General features: G+C 37.6%; 1 long non-coding RNA gene across 1 annotated transcript in view; it reads right to left on the bottom strand.

Moving 5' to 3' along the window:
- Positions 1-4,173: 4,173 nt before the first annotated feature.
- Positions 4,174-8,180, bottom strand: part of LOC118498345 — a 9,029-nt gene continuing 5,022 nt past the window's right edge. The window contains exon 3 of the long non-coding RNA XR_004900843.1: positions 4,174-4,206. This is a non-coding gene — a long non-coding RNA (uncharacterized LOC118498345). The remainder of the gene's footprint in view (positions 4,207-8,180) is intronic.

The following is an 8,180-nucleotide window of genomic DNA, read 5'->3' as shown; positions in this document are numbered from 1 at the left end:
ACCACTACAGTAATAAAGTACAGAAATTTTGAAATGGTCTAAGACCTGGGAAGGGTGTTGTAATGTAATTACAATTGCAAGGAACAGCAATTATTTAGAATAATATTAGGGCAACAATCATATGACAGAATCTATGAGATCTAGGTAATAAGAATAGAGAGTACAGAACCTCAAGTAGTGTGCTAGTGGGACACAGGTGAGTTACAGGGCAGTAGATTAGCAATACACTATGAAAGCGATATCAGCGGAAAGCTGTCAGGTCATACAATATAACCAGCCTAGTAAAGCAGGCTATACAAAAAGAAGAGTGATACAAAACTACTATTAAAAAAAAAAGAGAGCCCTGGCTGGCGTAGCTCAGTGGATTGAGCGTGGGCTGGGAACCAAAGTGTCCCAGGTTCGATTCCCAGCCAGGGTACATTCCTGGGTTGCAGGCCATCACCCCCAGCGACCGCACATTGATGTTTCTATCTCTCTCTATCTCCCACCCTTCCCTCTCTAAAAATAAATAAATAAAATTTAAAAAAATGATTGAAGAATACTGGAAAAATAAAAATAATACAAATATGCAATAACTTGCAGGTTCTCTGTAATAGCGGAATGAAATGTGTCTCACTGTCCCAGCTGTTGTGATCCCCCTTCTTTGGGTTCAACTTTGGCCTTTTCACAGATCTAGGATTTTGTATCACTTGTAGGTATTTAAAAAATAAAAATAAAAAAAAGGCAGAGGAAGGAAGGAAGAAAATATATAATTGGAGAAAAGAAAGGAAGAAAGAATAAAACAAGTAAGCAGGAAGGAGAGGAAAAATAAATTAAAAGTGAATAATAATAAAAATTAAAAAATAAGAATTGTTAAAAACTAGAATAGAGTTAAAAAGTTTCTTGGTTTCAAAGTGGCCAAACTGTTTTTTCTGCTCTTGCTGGCTGTGGCAGGATGAGGGGTGATTGTTATGTCTTTTCTTTCTCGGTCAGCTGTGAGCGCACTCTCTGGGAAGCTATCTTGTCTCCTCAGCCCCATGCCCTCAGTGTGGGAATCAGGCCTTTCCCCGGGGTTACTGCTGTGCACTGAGGTGTGGGGATGCTTTCCTTGTGCCCCCACCTGTAAGCCGTTGGCTGGGTGGAAAGGAGGCTGGAGCGATTGATCACTTTAGGAGAATTCTCCAAACAGTGTCTGTCTTTTCACTCCTTCCTCTTGAGAAATTCCTCATATTCAAGCCTTCCACTCCAGACAATGGCCTGGCTTCTCCCACAGCCGAGCTCTCCAGCCAGACTAATGACTGTGGGGATCAGGGACCTCTGCCCGACCCAGCCCCTCTGGTGTCCACAGCCTCCAAGGGTGCCCACGACCCTCGTGTGTTTCCTAGCAACTGAGCTCTTCCCAGTGTCGTTCAGACCCTGTTTGGTTGGGGAGGGAGCAGTTGTCCCGGCTCTCTCCCAAGGACTCTGTGGCAAACTGGGTAGTGGGTGCTGGGCCTGGGGATGCAGCCCCCGGACCACACTCTTTTCCTTGGGACCCTACCTTGTTGCAGCACTCTTCTTAGGGTCCAGTTTTTCGGTTCCGCCACAATCCTTTGTCTCCTATTTTCACATATGCTGACGTATGTTGGTCGCTTGCTTCTCTACTCCATAGTTCGGTCAGTTTTCTCTCCTGAGCAGAGGGAAGCCGAATCTGCTCCTTCCTACTCTGAAGCCATCTTAGAGTCCACAAAAAGTTTTTTAAAAAGTCCTTCCTATGCATGATTGCACCCCCCTGATGAATAGAAATGATTCTTTTATATTCAAATGCATATAAACCTCCAATGAGGCTCCTCTGATTCAAACCACTTTGTAGGGTCCTCCTCACATCACATGTTCTGGGGAAACACAATAATCATATCTCAATATTTTTACCGCTCAATAGAAAATGTTGACACCCATAGGACTCTGGTCCACAACAAATGTGCAGTTTTCCTGGGCGGGGGGGAATAGTTCAGGGACCTATTTCTGGAGGCAAGAGGAAAGAATGAGGCTTTTATTGAGTCCACTTGTCCTGTGAATAAATATCCAGCCCTTCTGTTTCCTTTCTCCTGATTGTACCTACTCACCAGTACTAGATATTATGCCTTCCTCCAGAAATAAGCAGCTTTCCCCAGCTTCTTTCTTCTGATACAATTTTAAAGTTTCAATGATTATTGTAACTTAATTAGGTTACCATGAGTTTTGCGATACAACTTCCTGCAAGTGTAAATAACACAATAGTGTGTGTGTGTGTGTGTGTGTGTGTATATATATATATATATATATATATATATATATATATATTTGAAAACAGTACTTTGTATGGAGGAGACCTTCCATTCTTATTACCTACATTCACCATTCTTAGCAATACATGTCTGACTCCTTATGTGCATTTCAGGGTCCTTGTGCTTATCAGTCCTCCCTAGAATAATAAGAGTAGTTTCCCAGCCCTAATATATTGTGTGATAGTAAGGAATTTCACCGGTGTCATTTAAGTTAACTAGATTCTCACTTCAAAGGGCCTGAGGGTCATTCCCTTCATTTAAAGTGAAACAGGGTTTTCAGTTTTAACTTCAAGTGCACACTCAAATTGTTTTGTAAAGTTAAGTTTAGGATTCAGGGATGACTCACAATTCCATTCTTGAAGTCCTGCCTGCAAATCACTCTTTCATTTTTGATATCAGAACTGCTAAAATATGGTGTTAAATACAATGGAAAATTAAGGCACATATAAATGAATCATATTTATTTTTTTGTGATGGGAACAAATTTTAGATGGAGGACATCAGATATCAGTTGACATGATTACTCCACTGCAGACCTCACTTTCTCTACTAAATATACTGGCTCTGAATATGAAGACCAGTCAGGTAGAAATGGCCCAACAATACAGGCATTGGACAATGGAGACTGTCTCCTTGTTTTAAAAACACACCCACAATCTTGGGATCTCTTTTCTTATTCATTCTATTTACGTTTACCTTACTGTAAGCTGCCTGATCTCCACACACCTACATTTGATTCTCAGGTGCCTGACCACAGTCAACTCACACACAAATAGACTTCTGTTGACAACCTGTGACATTTTGGTATTTTCAGTGAACCAGAGGCCTAAAGCAACTCATTTTGTTAACATTCACGGAGCAGGTATTTTGTGTCTTTCTTGTATGTACATTTTCATTTCAAAAGAAGAAAGGCTATGAAAAATGTATTAAATAAAAAAATAATAAAGTTCTGCATGAGCCATGACACATGTTGCTACCTGTCTAAATTTACTTTAAGATAATTTTTGAAAAGATTTTATTTATTTACTATTAGATGGCAAGTGAGGAAGAAAGAGAGGGATAAAAACATCAATGTGTCGATGTGTCTGGTGCATCCAGTTCTGTGTATGTGGCCCACAACTCACACATGTGCCCTGATTGGGAATAGAACTGGTGACTCTTTGATTCCCAGGTCAGCACTCAATCTGCTAAACTACACCAGCCAGGGCTTATCTAAGTTGGGAATCAACAATTTTATACACTGCATAAATTTTCTCATTGAGTACAATTGTTACTTAATGATTATAATGAATATGACAAAGCATTAACTTATATAAAATTATCCTATGAAATGTATACAAATAGTGTTTTACAAGCATTTTCAAAACTATGTCCTACAGTGGAACAAATATGGACATTCCCCTCAAAAGAGAGATTGTAATAATGCATGTGAAGAATGAAAATCAGGGTGTTTCCCAAACAAGAAATCATCAGTTTTAAGAGTAAACATTCAGAGTCTTACAGAAAAGTCTGAATGTATTTGAAAATGCCAAACCAGTGATATAAACAAAGTCTTGCTCCACTTTCTCCTTCTTCTTTTTTTCTTTTTTAAAATATATTTTATTGATTATACTATTACAGTTGTCCCATTTACCCCCTTCACTCCCCTCCACCCTGCTCAACCCCTCCCACCCACATTCCCCCTCTTTAGTTCATGCCCATGTCTCATAAGTTCTTTAGCTTCTACATTTCCCACACCATTCCTGACCTCCCCCTGTCTATTTTCTACCTACTGTCCATGATACTTACTCTCTATATCTTTTCCCCCTCTCTCTTCCTCCCACTTCCCTGTTGTTAACCCTCCATGTGATCTCCATTTCTGTGGTTCTACTCCTGTTCTATTTGTTTGCTTAGTTTGCTTTTGTTTTAGGTATGGTTGTTACTGTGAGCTTGATGTCTTTTTTTACTGTTCATATTTTTATCTTCTTTTTCTTAGATAAGTCCCTTTAACATTTCATATAATAAGGGCTTGGTGATGATGAACTCCTTTCACTTGACCTTATCTGAGAAGCACTTTATCTCCTTCTTCTCTCAGTTTGAAAACCTGGGAATTCAGTTTGAGGGATTCCTTCTTTGATACCAGCTGAAGGTTCATACCTGTATCAGGGCACTGCACCCCAGACCCAGCTTGGACACCTGCCAAAGCCTCAAAACTCTCATCAGTAGTTATTCTCTGAAGTCAAGTGATTCTCCATCTATGGATGTCCACCCTGACCTTCATAAAAAGCTTTTTTTTTTTTTAACGTTACATGGAGTCTCAACACTTTATTGTATGGGCTCATCAGTTTTGACACATAAACCAAACACTAAATATTTTTCCATTTCTACCACTATGATAGCTGCAAGTGAAAATTAATACCAAAAATTGGGGTTTCAAATGTATGAACATTTTTTAAAGATTTTATTTATTTCTAGAGAGGGAATGGAGGGGGAAAGACAGAGAGAGAGAAACATCAATGTGTGGTTGCTGGAGGTCATGGCCTGCAACTCAGGCATGTGCCCTGGCTGGGAATTGAACCGGTGGGACTTTGGTTTGCAGCCCGAGCTCAGTCCACCTAGCTGTTCCAGTCACGGCTGAATGTATGAAATGTCTAGTTTATCAAACACATATAGGTTTCCGTTGTGTATTGGTCACCACAATAATTTTCCTGAGTGCTCCAAGCTCAAAACAAATATTTTATTCCTTCTATATTGCTAAGTGAAATAGCCAGACACTGAAACACAAGTATCATATGATCTCAACTATAAGAGGAACCTAATGAACAAAACAAACAAACAAGGAAAATGGAACCAGAGGCATGGGAACAAGGAGAAGTTGAGGGCAACCTGAGGAGAGGGGCAGGGGGCTAAGGATGAAATGAAGGGGAAGCAACTAGTGAAAAACACATATGAAAGATTGAAAGGAAAGAGCAGGAAAATAAGGTGGGTATTGAGTGTGAGAGTTGATGAGGGGGCCAGTGGAGTAAATGAATGAAGGACATACTGGGCAAGAGTAACAGAATGACAAGAAGTTATTTAATAAAAAAATAATAGTAAGTGGAACATCTAACAATCTTTCCCTTTCATTCTCTGTCCCTTCCTCTATCTACAAAAATCAATCAATAAATAAAAATGGATAGATATGTAATAAAAACTGTCTTGGTAAAATAAACTATCTATCCAGGGTTATAAGTGATGGTTAAATTTTATCATTAAGAGAGGAAATGTAAGGTATATTTGCAATAAGTAGCAGGAAAATTAGGACAGAAATTCAGTGTGAATAATACTTACAAATACTATTCCTTTTTTTTTTTTTTACCATTCTGCCTGGCAACACTTATATCAATATTTTCCAAGAATGAGACACATTTATGAACAATGAATAAAGTGCAAGCTATTACCACTTACTTAATAAAACAGCTTTATTCCTTCTGTGTTGTATCAACCATTCAGTCTGCCAATAGGAACTTATCACTCTCTTCCCACAAAAAGCCCAGTGTTGCCTCTAATGTTCTGTTTGTATAGCATGCTTTCTCTAAGCCTTAATTGGTCTTGCTAGAAATAGGCACCCTAAACCTAATAACTGTGAACTTTTACTTTTATATAATCCCCTGCTTCCTCTGATGCTTATGTCCACCATGAGAAATGTTACATTCAGTGTCTGTGTTTTCCAGTAGCATTGGATATGAATGGGCCCTAAGTAATGAAGTGAGAGCTTTATTCATACTGATTCCTTCCCAGAGAGCACTAGATATTGATGGTTTGGTTAAAATTCAAAAATAATAATGTAGTCTTTGTAAAATATCAGATTACTGGTAGAAACAAGAAACATAATGTGTGATTAAAATACATTCTTGTTCCTGTGATATACATTAGCTGACTTTTGACATAGTGTGACTTGTACTTTCTTTATGTTTTTTAACATTTCCACAAAATTTCCACAGTTTGGTAGGTTCCTCTTATATTACTGGCTTCTATTGGTTTTCATGTCTTGATAGCATGTGGAGAAGAGGTTATTGACCAGCTGTAATGATCCCTAGTTTGCCTATTAATTAAGATGCCAAATAAATAATTTATGTTGAAAACTAAAATTCCAACAAAAGTAAAGATATGCTGAACACAGTTGAGAAATTTCCACATGGTGAACTTCCAATTTCCAGAAATACTAAAGAAATAAAATTCTTTAGTAATGAAATACTGTTCACATGAAGTTCAATTTAAGTTTAGATTAGCTAGTTACAGAAATCCTGTAATAAATACACTCATGATGTTCAGTTTCCTTAGTTTTCCAGAAATGGGTATTGTTCCACCATAACCCCCAATACATACCAATTTACAGTAACCATAGTGCTAATATTAATATTGAGAAAGAAAATGATACAGATATTTTTGATACATGAATATGGATATCTGAACTTGGATTTTAAACCTGAACATGATAAAATGTTAAACAACAGGCCATATATTACTCTGATTAATAATTCGAAATAAGAGCCTCTAAAAAATAGTCTGAAGAAATGCAAGTTTAAAAATGTAAACTACAATATAGCCTTAAGAACATGAGAAAGTTAAGAAAATATTTTTTAAAAATGCTTTTCCTAACATGGTCCCGATTTCCAGCTCTTTTCTTGCACAAAATTCAAATTTGAATCATAAGAAGATACTGCCTTACAATTCTTACAACTAGTGTTCTCAAAAACAGCCAAGATGAGTGTTGGTGAGATGATGGAGACAGAAATCGTAGCACATCATTGGAATGATGTGAATTGGTGAATGCACTGCCAAATCACTGTAAAAATCCCACAGATTACTTGAGAAATAAAAACCATTTCATGAAGACATCACAGTCAGGAAATATATCCAAAAAAATAGAGTAACTACCTAAAAGAGAGACCTGCCTACAAATGTTCATTGAAGAATTCTTTACAAAAGCCAATACACATAAATAACCAAAATATCTAACAGTAGATGAATAGGAAATACTGTTGTATGTATAAAGGAATTAGAATTGAATATTTACTATTCAGCAATTCCAGATGAAGAAATGCTCCATTTTTACCTACTCGGGTGAAAAGGGAACTTGTGTCAGTGCATTCTATAGGAAACACACTACATAAGTCCATGCTACAAAGGCCAAGCAACATAGCAGCTCTAACCTATATGTAGAAATGAACACATGGAAGTGGCCAAAGTCAAGGTGAAAAATCTTGTCATAACTGAAACATCAGAACTGAGATACACTGGAATTAAGAACAATCTAACAGTAACCAGTGGGGACTTGGGAGAGCATAATGAGAAGGAAAGGTAGAAGGGTTTTCAGGAACAACTATAAAGGACACATGGACAAAAGTGAAGAAGGGTGGAATCCACAGAGGGAGGTGAGGGATAAATCTAGACAACTGTACTTGAAATGCAATAAAATTAAAAAAATGAAAAATAAGTAAAAAGTGAACTTTCATTTTTCAGTAAAAAAGGAGATCATGACTATTCAGTAAGCAAGTAGATGTCACTACTACACACCTAGATTCTAAAATTAAATCCAGACTGAACGTCTTTTTCTCCTGACACCTTTGAAATGGTAACAGTATAGAATACTCAAGATATATTGTGTGTATTCATGAATCTATAAACAATGACCTTTAGGGAAGTAATTAAAATATCAATCAGGATTCCAAAATTACACTTGTTTGCACATAAAAAAATAATTTAGGGTTGTTCAAGAATAGTTGCCTACACTTTTAAAAATTAGCATTTGCCCTGTGGGTGGAGCTCTGTGGGTGGACCATGGTTTGAAAATCAAAGGGTGGCCCGTTCGACTCCCTGTCAGGGTACATGCCTGGTGTGGGGCAGGTTCCCAGTGGAACCATGTGTGACACA

This window comes from Phyllostomus discolor, chromosome 15, assembly GCF_004126475.2.
Source record: "Phyllostomus discolor isolate MPI-MPIP mPhyDis1 chromosome 15, mPhyDis1.pri.v3, whole genome shotgun sequence".
Classification (NCBI taxonomy): domain Eukaryota; kingdom Metazoa; phylum Chordata; class Mammalia; order Chiroptera; family Phyllostomidae; genus Phyllostomus; species Phyllostomus discolor.
Note: the sequence above shows the minus strand (reverse complement) of the source record. Positions and strands in the feature narration are given on the sequence as shown.